Consider the following 16,562-nt stretch of genomic DNA (forward strand, 5'->3'; position numbering starts at 1 on the left):
TTTCCTCCTGCTGTGGTCCAATCAGATCGCTCCTTTCCTCCTGCTGTGGTCCAATCAGATCCCTCCTTTTATGCCACGGTCCAATCAGAGCTCTCCTTTCATCTTGCTGTCGTCCAATCAGATCGCTCCTTTCCTCCTGCTGTGGTCCAATCAGATCCCTCCTTTCCTCTTGCTGTCGTCCAATCAGATCGCTCCTTTCCTCCTGCTGTGGTCCAATCAGATCCCTCCTTTCCTCTTGCTGTGGTCCAATCAGATCCCTCCTTTTATGCCACGGTCCAATCAGAGCTCTCCTTTCATCTTGCTGTGGTCCAATCAGATCGCTCCTTTCCTCCTGCAGTGGTCCAATCAGATCCCTCCTTTCCTCTTGCTGTGGTCCAATCAGATCCCTCCTTTTATGCCACGGTCCAATCAGAGCTCTCCTTTCATCTTGCTGTGGTCCAATCAGATCGCTCCTTTCCTCCTGCTGTGGTCCAATCAGATCCCTCCTTTTATGCCACGGTCCAATCAGAGCTCTCCTTTCATCTTGCTGTCGTCCAATCAGATCGCTCCTTTTCTCCTGCTGTGGTCCAATCAAATCCCTTCTTTCCTCCTGCTGTGGTCCAATCAGATCCCTCCTTTTATGCCACGGTCCAATCAGAGCTCTCCTTTCATCTTGCTGTCGTCCAATCAGATCGCTCCTTTTCTCCTGCTGTGGTCCAATCAGAGCTCTCCTTTCATCTTGCTGTGGTCCAATCAGATCGCTCCTTTCCTCCTGCTGTGGTCCAATCAGATCCCTCCTTTTGTGCCACGGTCCAATCAGAGCTCTCCTTTCATCTTGCTGTCGTCCAATCAGATCGCTCCTTTTCTCCTGCTGTGGTCCAATCAGAGCTCTCCTTTCATCTTGCTGTCGTCCAATCAGATCGCTCCTTTCCTCCTGCTGTGGTCCAATCAGATCCCTCCTTTCCTCTTGCTGTGGTCCAATCAGATCCCTCCTTTTATGCCACGGTCCAATCAGAGCTCTCCTTTCATCTTGCTGTAGTCCAATCAGATCGCTCCTTTCCTCCTGCTGTGTTCCAGTCAGATCCCTCCTTTCCTCTTGCTGTGGTCCAATCAGATCCCTCCTTTTATGCCACGGTCCAATCAGAGCTCTCCTTTCATCTTGCTGTGGTCCAATCAGATCGCTCCTTTCCTCCTGCTGTGGTCCAATCAGATCCCTCCTTTTATGCCACGGTCCAATCAGAGCTCTCCTTTCATCTTGCTGTCGTCCAATCAGATCGCTCCTTTTCTCCTGCTGTGGTCCAATCAGAGCTCTCCTTTCATCTTGCTGTGGTGCAATAAGATCGCTCCTTTCCTCCTGCTGTGGTCCAATAAAATCCCTCCTATCCTCCTGCTGTGCTCCAATCAGATCCCTCCTTTTATGCCACGGTCCAATCAGAGCTCTCCTTTCATCTTGCTGTCGTCCAATCAGATCGCTCCTTTTCTCCTGCTGTGGTCCAATCAGAGCTCTCCTTTCAACTTGCTGTGGTCCAATCAGATCGCTCCTTTCCTCCTGCTGTGGTCCAATCAGATCCCTCCTTTCCTCTTGCTGTGGTCCAATCAGATCCCTCCTTTTATGCCACGGTCCAATCAGAGCTCTCCTTTCATCTTGCTGTCGTCCAATCAGATCGCTCCTTTCCTCCTGCTGTGGTCCAATCAGATCCCTCCTTTCCTCCTGCTGTGGTCCAATCAGATCCCTCCTTTTATGCCACGGTCCAATCAGAGCTCTCCTTTCATCTTGCTGTCGTCCAATCAGATAGCTCCTTTTCTCCTGCTGTGGTCCAATCAGAGCTCTACTTTCATCTTGCTGTGGTCCAATCAGATCGCTCCTTTCCTCCTGCTGTGGTCCAATCAGATCCCTCCTTTCCTCTTGCTGTGGTCCAATCAGATCCCTCCTTTTATCCCACGGTCCAATCAGAGCTCTCCTTTCATCTTGCTGTGGTCCAATCAGATCGCTCCTTTCCTCTTGCTGTGGTCCAATCAGATCCCTCCTTTCCTCTTGCTGTGGTCCAATCAGATCCCTCCTTTTATGCCACGGTCCAATCAGAGCTCTCCTTTCATCTTGCTGTGGTCCAATCAGATCGCTCCTTTCCTCCTGCTGTGGTCCAATCAGATCCCTCCTTTTATGCCACGGTCCAATCAGAGCTCTCCTTTCATCTTGCTGTCATCCAATCAGATCGCTCCTTTTCTCCTGCTGTGGTCCAATCAGAGCTCTCCTTTCATCTTGCTGTCGTCCAATCACATCGCTCCTTTCCTCCTGCTGTGGTCCAATCAGATCCCTCCTTTCCTCTTGCTGTGGTCCAATCAGATCCCTCCTTTTATGCCACGGTCCAATCAGAGCTCTCCTTTCATCTTGCTGTGGTCCAATCAGATCCCTCCTTTTATGCCACGGTCCAATCAGAGCTCTCCTTTCATCTTGCTGTCGTCCAATCAGATCGCTCCTTTCCTCGTGCTGTGGTCCAATCAGATCCCTCCTTTCCTCTTGCTGTGGTCCAATCAGATCCCTCCTTTTATGCCACGGTCCAATCAGAGCTCTCCTTTCATCTTGCTGTGGTCTAATCATATCGCTCCTTTCCTCCTGCTGTGGTCCAATCAGATCCCTCCTTTTATGCCACGGTCCAATCAGAGCTCTCCTTTCATCTTGCTGTCGTCCAATCAGATCGCTCCTTTTCTCCTGCTGTGGTCCAATCAGAGCTCTCCTTTCATCTTGCTGTGGTCCAATCAGATCGCTCCTTTCCTCCTGCTGTGGTCCAATCAGATCCCTCCTTTCCTATTGCTGTGGTCCAATCAGATCCCTCCTTTTATCCCACGGTCCAATCAGAGCTCTCCTTTCAGCTTGCTGTGGTCCAATCAGATCGCTCCTTTCCTCCTGCTGTGGTCCAATCAGATCCCTCCTTTCCTCTTGCTGTGGTCCAATCAGATCCCTCCTTTTATGCCATGGTCCAATCAGAGCTCTCCTTTCCTCCTGCTGTGGTCCAATCAGATCCCTCCTTTCCTCTTGCTGTGGTCCAATCAGATCCCTCCTTTTATGCCATGGTCCAATCAGAGCTCTCCTTTCATCTTGCTGTGGTCCAATCAGATCGCTCCTTTCCTCCTGCTGTGGTCCAATCAGATCCCTCCTTTTATGCCACGGTCCAATCAGAGCTCTCCTTTCATCTTGCTGTCATCCAATCAGATCGCTCCTTTTCTCCTGCTGTGGTCCAATCAGAGCTCTCCTTTCATCTTGCTGTCGTCCAATCAGATCGCTCCTTTCCTCCTGCTGTGGTCCAATCAGATCCCTCCTTTCCTCTTGCTGTGGTCCAATCAGATCGCTCCTTTTATGCCACGGTCCAATCAGAGCTCTCCTTTCATCTTGCTGTGGTCCAATCAGATCGCTCCTTTCCTCCTGCAGTGGTCCAATCAGATCCCTCCTTTCCTCTTGCTGTGGTCCAATCAGATCCCTCCTTTTATGCCACGGTCCAATCAGAGCTCTCCTTTCATCTTGCTGTGGTCGAATCAGATCGCTCCTTTCCTCCTGCTGTGGTCCAATCAGATCCCTCCTTTTATGCCACTGTCCAATCAGAGCTGTCCTTTCATCTTGCTGTCGTCCAATCAGATAGCTCCTTTTCTCCTGCTGTGGTCCAATCAAATCCCTCCTTTCCTCCTGCTGTGGTCCAATCAGATCCCTCCTTTTATGCCACGGTCCAATCAGAGCTCTCCTTTCATCTTGCTGTCGTCCAATCAGATCGCTCCTTCCTCCTGCTGTGGTCCAATCAGATCCCTCCTTTTATGCCACGGTCCAATCAGAGCTCTCCTTTCATCTTGCTGTCATCCAATCAGATCGCTCCTTTTCTCCTGCTGTGGTCCAATCAGATCCCTCCTTTTATGCCATGGTCCAATCAGAGCTCTCCTTTCATCTTGCTGTGGTCCAATCAGATCGCTCCTTTCCTCCTGCTGTGGTCCAATCAGATCCCTCCTTTTATGCCACAGTCCAATCAGAGCTCTCCTTTCATCTTGCTGTCATCCAATCAGATCGCTCCTTTACTCCTGCTGTGGTCCAATCAGAGCTCTCCTTTCATCTTGCTGTCGTCCAATCAGATCGCTCCTTTCCTCCTGCTGTGGTCCAATCAGATCCCTCCTTTCCTCTTGCTGTGGTCCAATCAGATCCCTCCTTTTATGCCACGGTCCAATCAGAGCTCTCCTTTCATCTTGCTGTCGTCCAATCAGATCGCTCCTTTCCTCCTGCTGTGGTCCAATCAGATCCCTCCTTTCCTCTTGCTGTGGTCCAATCAGATCCCTCCTTTTATGCCACGGTCCAATCAGAGCTCTCCTTTCATCTTGCTGTGGTCCAATCAGATCGCTCCTTTCCTCCTGCTGTGGTCCAATCAGATCCCTCCTTTTATGCCACGGTCCAATCAGAGCTCTCCTTTCATCTTGCTGTCATCCAATCAGATCGCTCCTTTTCTCCTGCTGTGGTCCAATCAGAGCTCTCCTTTCATCTTGCTGTTGTCCAATCAGATCCCTCCTTTTATGCCACGGTCCAATCAGAGCTCTCCTTTCATCTTGCTGTGGTCCAATCAGATCGCTCCTTTCCTCCTGCTGTGGTCCAATCAGATCCCTCCTTTTATGCCACGGTCCAATCAGAGCTCTCCTTTCATCTTGCTGTCGTCCAATTAGATCGCTCCTTTTCTCCTGCTGTGGTCCAATCAGAACTCTCCTTTCATCTTGCTGTGGTCCAATCAGATCGCTCCTTTCTTCCTGCTGTGGTCCAATCAGATCCCTCCTTTCCTCTTGCTGTGGTCCAATCAGATCCCTCCTTTTATGCCACGGTCCAATCAGAGCTCTCCTTTCATCTTGCTGTCGTCCAATCAGATCGCTCCTTTCCTCGTGCTGTGGTCCAATCAGATCCCTCCTTTCCTCTTGCTGTGGTCCAATCAGATCCCTCCTTTTATGCCACGGTCCAATCAGAGCTCTCCTTTCATCTTGCTGTCGTCCAATCAGATCGCTCCTTTTCTCCTGCTGTGGTCCAATCAAATCCCTCCTTTCCTCCTGCTGTGGTCCAATCAGATCGCTCCTTTCCTACTGCTGTGGTCCAATCAGATCCCTCCTTTTATGCCACGGTCCAATCAGAGCTCTCCTTTCATCTTGCTGTCGTCCAATCAGATCGCTCCTTTTCTCCTGCTGTGGTCCAATCAGAGCTCTCCTTTCATCTTGCTGTCGTCCAATCAGATCGCTCCTTTCCTCCTGCTGTGGTCCAATCAGATCCCTCCTTTCCTCTTGCTGTGGTCCAATCAGATCCCTCCTTTTATGCCACGGTCCAATCAGAGCTCTCCTTTCATCTTGCTGTGGTCCAATCAGATCGCTCCTTTCCTCCTGCTCTGGTCCAATCAGATCCCTCCTTTTATGCCACGGTCCAATCAGAGCTCTCCTTTCATCTTGCTGTCGTCCAATCAGATCGCTCCTTTTCTCCTGCTGTGGTCCAATCAAATCCCTCCTTTCCTCCTGCTGTGGTCCAATCAGATCCCTCCTTTTATGCCACGGTCCAATCAGAGCTCTCCTTTCATCTTGCTGTCGTCCAATCAGATCGCTCCTTTTCTCCTGCTGTGGTCCAATCAGAGCTCTCCTTTCATCTTGCTGTGGTTCAATCAGATCGCTCCTTTCCTCCAGCTGTGGTCCAATCAGATCCCTCCTTTTATGCCACGGTCCAATCAGAGCTCTCCTTTCATCTTGCTGTCGTCCAATCAGATCGCTCCTTTTCTCCTGCTGTGGTCCAATCAGAGCTCTCCTTTCATCTTGCTGTGGTCCAATCAGATCGCTCCTTTCCTCTTGCTGTGGTCCAATCAGATCCCTCCTTTCCTCTTGCTGTGGTCCAATCAGATCCCTCCTTTTATCCCACGGTCCAATCAGAGCTCTCCTTTCATCTTGCTGTCGTCCAATCAGATCTCTCCTTTCCTCCTGCTCTGGTCCAATCAGATCCCTCCTTTCCTCTTGCTGTGGTCCAATCAGATCCCTCCTTTTATGCCACGGTCAAATCAGAGCTCTCCTTTCATCTTGCTGTCGTCCAATCAGATCGCTCATTTCCTCCTGCTGTGGACCAATCAGATCCCTCCTTTCCTCTTGCTGTGGTACAATCAGATCCCTCCTTTTATGCCACGGTCCAATCAGAGCTCTCCTTTCATCTTGCTGTGGTCCATTCAGATCGCTCCTTTCCTCCTGCTGTGGTCCAATCAGATCCCTCCTTTTATGCCATGGTCCAATCAGAGCTCTCCTTTCATCTTGCTGTGGTCCAATCAGATCGCTCCTTTCCTCCTGCTGTGGTCCAATCAGATCCCTCCTTTTATGCCACGGTCCAATCAGATCGCTCCTTTCCTCCTGCTGTGGTCCAATCAGATCCCTCCTTTCCTCTTGCTGTGGTCCAATCAGATCCCTCCTTTTATGCCACGGTCCAATCAGAGCTCTCCTTTCATCTTGCTGTGGTCCAATCAGATCGCTCCTTTCCTCCTGCTGTGATCCAATCAGATCCCTCCTTTTATGCCACGGTCCAATCAGAGCTCTCCTTTCCTCTTGCTGTCGTCCAATCAGATCGCTCCTTTTCTCCTGCTGTGTTCCAATCAGATCCCTCCTTTCCTCTTGCTGTGGTCCAATCAGAACCCTCCTTTTATGCCACGGTCCAATCAGAGCTCTCCTTTCATCTTGCTGTGGTCCAATCAGATCGCTCCTTTCCTCCTGCTGTGGTCCAATCAGATCCCTCCTTTTATGCCACGGTCCAATCAGAGCTCTCCTTTCATCTTGCTGTCGTCCAATTAGATCGCTCCTTTTCTCCTGCTGTGGTCCAATCAGAACTCTCCTTTCATCTTGCTGTGGTCCAATCAGATCGCTCCTTTCTTCCTGCTGTGGTCCAATCAGATCCCTCCTTTCCTCTTGCTGTGGTCCAATCAGATCCCTCCTTTTATGCCACGGTCCAATCAGAGCTCTCCTTTCATCTTGCTGTCGTCCAATCAGATCGCTCCTTTCCTCGTGCTGTGGTCCAATCAGATCCCTCCTTTCCTCTTGCTGTGGTCCAATCAGATCCCTCCTTTTATGCCACGGTCCAATCAGAGCTCTCCTTTCATCTTGCTGTGGTCCAATCAGATCGCTCCTTTCCTCCTGCTGTGGTCCAATCAGATCCCTCCTTTTATGCCACGGTCCAATCAGAGCTCTCCTTTCATCTTGCTGTCATCCAATCAGATCGCTCCTTTTCTCCTGCTGTGGTCCAATCAGAGCTCTCCTTTCATCTTGCTGTCGTCCAATCAGATCGCTCCTTTCCTCCTGCTGTGGTCCAATCAGATCCCTCCTTTCCTCTTGCTGTGGTCCAATCAGATCCCTCCTTTTATGCCACGGTCCAATCAGAGCTCTCCTTTCATCTTGCTGTGGTCCAATCAGATCGCTCCTTTCCTCCTGCTGTGGTCCAATCAGATCCCTCCTTTTATGCCACGGTCCAATCAGAGCTCTCCTTTCATCTTGCTGTCGTCCAATCAGATCGCTCCTTTTCTCCTGCTGTGGTCCAATCAGAGCTCTCCTTTCATCTTGCTGTGGTCCAATCAGATCGCTCCTTTCCTCCTGCTGTGGTCCAATCAGATCCCTCCTTTCCTCTTGCTGTGGTCCAATCAGATCCCTCCTTTTATCCCACGGTCCAATCAGAGCTCTCCTTTCATCTTGCTGTGGTCCAATCAGATCGCTCCTTTCCTCCTGCTGTGGTCCAATCAGATCCCTCCTTTCCTCTTGCTGTGGTCCAATCAGATCCCTCCTTTTATGCCATGGTCCAATCAGAGCTCTCCTTTCATCTTGCTGTGGTCCAATCAGATCGCTCCTTTCCTCCTGCTGTGGTCCAATCAGATCCCTCCTTTTATGCCACGGTCCAATCAGAGCTCTCCTTTCATCTTGCTGTCATCCAATCAGATCGCTCCTTTTCTCCTGCTGTGGTCCAATCAGAGCTCTCCTTTCATCTTGCTGTCGTCCAATCAGATCGCTCCTTTCCTCCTGCTGTGGTCCAATCAGATCCCTCCTTTCCTCTTGCTGTGGTCCAATCAGATCCCTCCTTTTATCCCACGGTCCAATCAGAGCTCTCCTTTCATCTTGCTGTGGTCCAATCAGATCGCTCCTTTCCTCCTGCTGTGGTCCAATCAGATCCCTCCTTTCCTCTTGCTGTGGTCCAATCAGATCCCTCCTTTTATGCCATGGTCCAATCAGAGCTCTCCTTTCATCTTGCTGTGGTCCAATCAGATCGCTCCTTTCCTCCTGCTGTGGTCCAATCAGATCCCTCCTTTTATGCCACGGTCCAATCAGAGCTCTCCTTTCATCTTGCTGTCATCCAATCAGATCGCTCCTTTTCTCCTGCTGTGGTCCAATCAGAGCTCTCCTTTCATCTTGCTGTCGTCCAATCAGATCGCTCCTTTCCTCCTGCTGTGGTCCAATCAGATCCCTCCTTTCCTCTTGCTGTGGTCCAATCAGATCCCTCCTTTTATGCCACGGTCCAATCAGAGCTCTCCTTTCATCTTGCTGTGGTCCAATCAGATCGCTCCTTTCCTCCTGCAGTGGTCCAATCAGATCCCTCCTTTCCTCTTGCTGTGGTCCAATCAGATCCCTCCTTTTATGCCACGGTCCAATCAGAGCTCTCCTTTCATCTTGCTGTGGTCCAATCAGATCGCTCCTTTCCTCCTGCTGTGGTCCAATCAGATCCCTCCTTTTATGCCACGGTCCAATCAGAGCTCTCCTTTCATCTTGCTGTCGTCCAATCAGATCGCTCCTTTTCTCCTGCTGTGGTCCAATCAAATCCCTCCTTTCCTCCTGCTGTGGTCCAATCAGATCCCTCCTTTTATGCCACGGTCCAATCAGAGCTCTCCTTTCATCTTGCTGTGGTCCAATCAGATCGCTCCTTCCTCCTGCTGTGGTCCAATCAGATCCCTCCTTTTATGCCACGGTCCAATCAGAGCTCTCCTTTCATCTTGCTGTCATCCAATCAGATCGCTCCTTTTCTCCTGCTGTGGTCCAATCAGATCCCTCCTTTTATGCCACGGTCCAATCAGAGCTCTCCTTTCATCTTGCTGTGGTCCAATCAGATCGCTCCTTTCCTCCTGCTGTGGTCCAATCAGATCCCTCCTTTTATGCCACAGTCCAATCAGAGCTCTCCTTTCATCTTGCTGTCATCCAATCAGATCGCTCCTTTTCTCCTGCTGTGGTCCAATCAGAGCTCTCCTTTCATCTTGCTGTCGTCCAATCAGATCGCTCCTTTCCTCCTGCTGTGGTCCAATCAGATCCCTCCTTTTATGCCATGGTCCAATCAGAGCTCTCCTTTCATCTTGCTGTGGTCCAATCAGATCGCTCCTTTCCTCCTGCTGTGGTCCAATCAGATCCCTCCTTTTATGCCACAGTCCAATCAGAGCTCTCCTTTCATCTTGCTGTCATCCAATCAGATCGCTCCTTTACTCCTGCTGTGGTCCAATCAGAGCTCTCCTTTCATCTTGCTGTCGTCCAATCAGATCGCTCCTTTCCTCCTGCTGTGGTCCAATCAGATCCCTCCTTTCCTCTTGCTGTGGTCCAATCAGATCCCTCCTTTTATGCCACGGTCCAATCAGAGCTCTCCTTTCATCTTGCTGTCGTCCAATCAGATCGCTCCTTTCCTCCTGCTGTGGTCCAATCAGATCCCTCCTTTCCTCTTGCTGTGGTCCAATCAGATCCCTCCTTTTATGCCACGGTCCAATCAGAGCTCTCCTTTCATCTTGCTGTGGTCCAATCAGATCGCTCCTTTCCTCCTGCTGTGGTCCAATCAGATCCCTCCTTTTATGCCACGGTCCAATCAGAGCTCTCCTTTCATCTTGCTGTCATCCAATCAGATCGCTCCTTTTCTCCTGCTGTGGTCCAATCAGAGCTCTCCTTTCATCTTGCTGTTGTCCAATCAGATCCCTCCTTTTATGCCACGGTCCAATCAGAGCTCTCCTTTCATCTTGCTGTGGTCCAATCAGATCGCTCCTTTCCTCCTGCTGTGGTCCAATCAGATCCCTCCTTTTATGCCACGGTCCAATCAGAGCTCTCCTTTCATCTTGCTGTCGTCCAATTAGATCGCTCCTTTTCTCCTGCTGTGGTCCAATCAGAACTCTCCTTTCATCTTGCTGTGGTCCAATCAGATCGCTCCTTTCTTCCTGCTGTGGTCCAATCAGATCCCTCCTTTCCTCTTGCTGTGGTCCAATCAGATCCCTCCTTTTATGCCACGGTCCAATCAGAGCTCTCCTTTCATCTTGCTGTCGTCCAATCAGATCGCTCCTTTCCTCGTGCTGTGGTCCAATCAGATCCCTCCTTTCCTCTTGCTGTGGTCCAATCAGATCCCTCCTTTTATGCCACGGTCCAATCAGAGCTCTCCTTTCATCTTGCTGTCGTCCAATCAGATCGCTCCTTTTCTCCTGCTGTGGTCCAATCAAATCCCTCCTTTCCTCCTGCTGTGGTCCAATCAGATCGCTCCTTTCCTACTGCTGTGGTCCAATCAGATCCCTCCTTTTATGCCACGGTCCAATCAGAGCTCTCCTTTCATCTTGCTGTCGTCCAATCAGATCGCTCCTTTTCTCCTGCTGTGGTCCAATCAGAGCTCTCCTTTCATCTTGCTGTCGTCCAATCAGATCGCTCCTTTCCTCCTGCTGTGGTCCAATCAGATCCCTCCTTTCCTCTTGCTGTGGTCCAATCAGATCCCTCCTTTTATGCCACGGTCCAATCAGAGCTCTCCTTTCATCTTGCTGTGGTCCAATCAGATCGCTCCTTTCCTCCTGCTCTGGTCCAATCAGATCCCTCCTTTTATGCCACGGTCCAATCAGAGCTCTCCTTTCATCTTGCTGTCGTCCAATCAGATCGCTCCTTTTCTCCTGCTGTGGTCCAATCAAATCCCTCCTTTCCTCCTGCTGTGGTCCAATCAGATCCCTCCTTTTATGCCACGGTCCAATCAGAGCTCTCCTTTCATCTTGCTGTCGTCCAATCAGATCGCTCCTTTTCTCCTGCTGTGGTCCAATCAGAGCTCTCCTTTCATCTTGCTGTGGTTCAATCAGATCGCTCCTTTCCTCCAGCTGTGGTCCAATCAGATCCCTCCTTTTATGCCACGGTCCAATCAGAGCTCTCCTTTCATCTTGCTGTCGTCCAATCAGATCGCTCCTTTTCTCCTGCTGTGGTCCAATCAGAGCTCTCCTTTCATCTTGCTGTGGTCCAATCAGATCGCTCCTTTCCTCTTGCTGTGGTCCAATCAGATCCCTCCTTTCCTCTTGCTGTGGTCCAATCAGATCCCTCCTTTTATCCCACGGTCCAATCAGAGCTCTCCTTTCATCTTGCTGTCGTCCAATCAGATCTCTCCTTTCCTCCTGCTCTGGTCCAATCAGATCCCTCCTTTCCTCTTGCTGTGGTCCAATCAGATCCCTCCTTTTATGCCACGGTCAAATCAGAGCTCTCCTTTCATCTTGCTGTCGTCCAATCAGATCGCTCATTTCCTCCTGCTGTGGACCAATCAGATCCCTCCTTTCCTCTTGCTGTGGTACAATCAGATCCCTCCTTTTATGCCACGGTCCAATCAGAGCTCTCCTTTCATCTTGCTGTGGTCCATTCAGATCGCTCCTTTCCTCCTGCTGTGGTCCAATCAGATCCCTCCTTTTATGCCATGGTCCAATCAGAGCTCTCCTTTCATCTTGCTGTGGTCCAATCAGATCGCTCCTTTCCTCCTGCTGTGGTCCAATCAGATCCCTCCTTTTATGCCACGGTCCAATCAGATCGCTCCTTTCCTCCTGCTGTGGTCCAATCAGATCCCTCCTTTCCTCTTGCTGTGGTCCAATCAGATCCCTCCTTTTATGCCACGGTCCAATCAGAGCTCTCCTTTCATCTTGCTGTGGTCCAATCAGATCGCTCCTTTCCTCCTGCTGTGATCCAATCAGATCCCTCCTTTTATGCCACGGTCCAATCAGAGCTCTCCTTTCCTCTTGCTGTCGTCCAATCAGATCGCTCCTTTTCTCCTGCTGTGTTCCAATCAGATCCCTCCTTTCCTCTTGCTGTGGTCCAATCAGAACCCTCCTTTTATGCCACGGTCCAATCAGAGCTCTCCTTTCATCTTGCTGTGGTCCAATCAGATCGCTCCTTTCCTCCTGCTGTGGTCCAATCAGATCCCTCCTTTTATGCCACGGTCCAATCAGAGCTCTCCTTTCATCTTGCTGTCGTCCAATTAGATCGCTCCTTTTCTCCTGCTGTGGTCCAATCAGAACTCTCCTTTCATCTTGCTGTGGTCCAATCAGATCGCTCCTTTCTTCCTGCTGTGGTCCAATCAGATCCCTCCTTTCCTCTTGCTGTGGTCCAATCAGATCCCTCCTTTTATGCCACGGTCCAATCAGAGCTCTCCTTTCATCTTGCTGTCGTCCAATCAGATCGCTCCTTTCCTCGTGCTGTGGTCCAATCAGATCCCTCCTTTCCTCTTGCTGTGGTCCAATCAGATCCCTCCTTTTATGCCACGGTCCAATCAGAGCTCTCCTTTCATCTTGCTGTGGTCCAATCAGATCGCTCCTTTCCTCCTGCTGTGGTCCAATCAGATCCCTCCTTTTATGCCACGGTCCAATCAGAGCTCTCCTTTCATCTTGCTGTCATCCAATCAGATCGCTCCTTTTCTCCTGCTGTGGTCCAATCAGAGCTCTCCTTTCATCTTGCTGTCGTCCAATCAGATCGCTCCTTTCCTCCTGCTGTGGTCCAATCAGATCCCTCCTTTCCTCTTGCTGTGGTCCAATCAGATCCCTCCTTTTATGCCACGGTCCAATCAGAGCTCTCCTTTCATCTTGCTGTGGTCCAATCAGATCGCTCCTTTCCTCCTGCTGTGGTCCAATCAGATCCCTCCTTTTATGCCACGGTCCAATCAGAGCTCTCCTTTCATCTTGCTGTCGTCCAATCAGATCGCTCCTTTTCTCCTGCTGTGGTCCAATCAGAGCTCTCCTTTCATCTTGCTGTGGTCCAATCAGATCGCTCCTTTCCTCCTGCTGTGGTCCAATCAGATCCCTCCTTTCCTCTTGCTGTGGTCCAATCAGATCCCTCCTTTTATCCCACGGTCCAATCAGAGCTCTCCTTTCATCTTGCTGTGGTCCAATCAGATCGCTCCTTTCCTCCTGCTGTGGTCCAATCAGATCCCTCCTTTCCTCTTGCTGTGGTCCAATCAGATCCCTCCTTTTATGCCATGGTCCAATCAGAGCTCTCCTTTCATCTTGCTGTGGTCCAATCAGATCGCTCCTTTCCTCCTGCTGTGGTCCAATCAGATCCCTCCTTTTATGCCACGGTCCAATCAGAGCTCTCCTTTCATCTTGCTGTCATCCAATCAGATCGCTCCTTTTCTCCTGCTGTGGTCCAATCAGAGCTCTCCTTTCATCTTGCTGTCGTCCAATCAGATCGCTCCTTTCCTCCTGCTGTGGTCCAATCAGATCCCTCCTTTCCTCTTGCTGTGGTCCAATCAGATCCCTCCTTTTATCCCACGGTCCAATCAGAGCTCTCCTTTCATCTTGCTGTGGTCCAATCAGATCGCTCCTTTCCTCCTGCTGTGGTCCAATCAGATCCCTCCTTTCCTCTTGCTGTGGTCCAATCAGATCCCTCCTTTTATGCCATGGTCCAATCAGAGCTCTCCTTTCATCTTGCTGTGGTCCAATCAGATCGCTCCTTTCCTCCTGCTGTGGTCCAATCAGATCCCTCCTTTTATGCCACGGTCCAATCAGAGCTCTCCTTTCATCTTGCTGTCATCCAATCAGATCGCTCCTTTTCTCCTGCTGTGGTCCAATCAGAGCTCTCCTTTCATCTTGCTGTCGTCCAATCAGATCGCTCCTTTCCTCCTGCTGTGGTCCAATCAGATCCCTCCTTTCCTCTTGCTGTGGTCCAATCAGATCCCTCCTTTTATGCCACGGTCCAATCAGAGCTCTCCTTTCATCTTGCTGTGGTCCAATCAGATCGCTCCTTTCCTCCTGCAGTGGTCCAATCAGATCCCTCCTTTCCTCTTGCTGTGGTCCAATCAGATCCCTCCTTTTATGCCACGGTCCAATCAGAGCTCTCCTTTCATCTTGCTGTGGTCCAATCAGATCGCTCCTTTCCTCCTGCTGTGGTCCAATCAGATCCCTCCTTTTATGCCACGGTCCAATCAGAGCTCTCCTTTCATCTTGCTGTCGTCCAATCAGATCGCTCCTTTTCTCCTGCTGTGGTCCAATCAAATCCCTCCTTTCCTCCTGCTGTGGTCCAATCAGATCCCTCCTTTTATGCCACGGTCCAATCAGAGCTCTCCTTTCATCTTGCTGTGGTCCAATCAGATCGCTCCTTCCTCCTGCTGTGGTCCAATCAGATCCCTCCTTTTATGCCACGGTCCAATCAGAGCTCTCCTTTCATCTTGCTGTCATCCAATCAGATCGCTCCTTTTCTCCTGCTGTGGTCCAATCAGATCCCTCCTTTTATGCCACGGTCCAATCAGAGCTCTCCTTTCATCTTGCTGTGGTCCAATCAGATCGCTCCTTTCCTCCTGCTGTGGTCCAATCAGATCCCTCCTTTTATGCCACAGTCCAATCAGAGCTCTCCTTTCATCTTGCTGTCATCCAATCAGATCGCTCCTTTTCTCCTGCTGTGGTCCAATCAGAGCTCTCCTTTCATCTTGCTGTCGTCCAATCAGATCGCTCCTTTCCTCCTGCTGTGGTCCAATCAGATCCCTCCTTTCCTCTTGCTGTGGTCCAATCAGATCCCTCCTTTTATGCCACGGTCCAATCAGAGCTCTCCTTTCATCTTGCTGTCGTCCAATCAGATCGCTCCTTTCCTCCTGCTGTGGTCCAATCAGATCCCTCCTTTCCTCTTGCTGTGGTCCAATCAGATCCCTCCTTTTATGCCACGGTCCAATCAGAGCTCTCCTTTCATCTTGCTGTGGTCCAATCAGATCGCTCCTTTCCTCCTGCTGTGGTCCAATCAGATCCCTCCTTTTATGCCACGGTCCAATCAGAGCTCTCCTTTCATCTTGCTGTCATCCAATCAGATCGCTCCTTTTCTCCTGCTGTGGTCCAATCAGAGCTCTCCTTTCATCTTGCTGTTGTCCAATCAGATCCCTCCTTTTATGCCACGGTCCAATCAGAGCTCTCCTTTCATCTTGCTGTGGTCCAATCAGATCGCTCCTTTCCTCCTGCTGTGGTCCAATCAGATCCCTCCTTTTATGCCACGGTCCAATCAGAGCTCTCCTTTCATCTTGCTGTCGTCCAATTAGATCGCTCCTTTTCTCCTGCTGTGGTCCAATCAGAACTCTCCTTTCATCTTGCTGTGGTCCAATCAGATCGCTCCTTTCTTCCTGCTGTGGTCCAATCAGATCCCTCCTTTCCTCTTGCTGTGGTCCAATCAGATCCCTCCTTTTATGCCACGGTCCAATCAGAGCTCTCCTTTCATCTTGCTGTCGTCCAATCAGATCGCTCCTTTCCTCGTGCTGTGGTCCAATCAGATCCCTCCTTTCCTCTTGCTGTGGTCCAATCAGATCCCTCCTTTTATGCCACGGTCCAATCAGAGCTCTCCTTTCATCTTGCTGTGGTCCAATCAGATCGCTCCTTTCCTCCTGCTGTGGTCCAATCAGATCCCTCCTTTTATGCCACGGTCCAATCAGAGCTCTCCTTTCATCTTGCTGTCATCCAATCAGATCGCTCCTTTTCTCCTGCTGTGGTCCAATCAGAGCTCTCCTTTCATCTTGCTGTCGTCCAATCAGATCGCTCCTTTCCTCCTGCTGTGGTCCAATCAGATCCCTCCTTTCCTCTTGCTGTGGTCCAATCAGATCCCTCCTTTTATGCCACGGTCCAATCAGAGCTCTCCTTTCATCTTGCTGTGGTCCAATCAGATCGCTCCTTTCCTCCTGCTGTGGTCCAATCAGATCCCTCCTTTTATGCCACGGTCCAATCAGAGCTCTCCTTTCATCTTGCTGTCGTCCAATCAGATCGCTCCTTTTCTCCTGCTGTGGTCCAATCAGAGCTCTCCTTTCATCTTGCTGTGGTCCAATCAGATCGCTCCTTTCCTCCTGCTGTGGTCCAATCAGATACCTCCTTTCCTCTTGCTGTGGTCCAATCAGATCCCTCCTTTTATCCCACGGTCCAATCAGAGCTCTCCTTTCATCTTGCTGTGGTCCAATCAGATCGCTCCTTTCCTCCTGCTGTGGTCCAATCAGATCCCTCCTTTCCTCTTGCTGTGGTCCAATCAGATCCCTCCTTTTATGCCACGGTCCAATCAGAGCTCTCCTTTCATCTTGCTGTGGTCCAATCAGATCGCTCCTTTCCTCCTGCTGTGGTCCAATCAGATCCCTCCTTTTATGCCACGGTCCAATCAGAGCTCTCCTTTCATCTTGCTGTCATCCAATCAGATCGCTCCTTTCCTCCTGCTGTGGTCCAATCAGAGCTCTCCTTTCATCTTGCTGTCGTCCAATCAGATCGCTCCTTTCCTCCTGCTGTGGTCCAATCAGATCCCTCCTTTCCTCCTGCTGTGGTCCAATCAGATCCCTCCTTTTATGCCACGGTCCAATCAGAGCTCTCCTTTCATCT

Source organism: Centroberyx gerrardi, chromosome 8 (assembly GCF_048128805.1).
Source record: "Centroberyx gerrardi isolate f3 chromosome 8, fCenGer3.hap1.cur.20231027, whole genome shotgun sequence".
NCBI lineage: Eukaryota > Metazoa > Chordata > Actinopteri > Beryciformes > Berycidae > Centroberyx > Centroberyx gerrardi.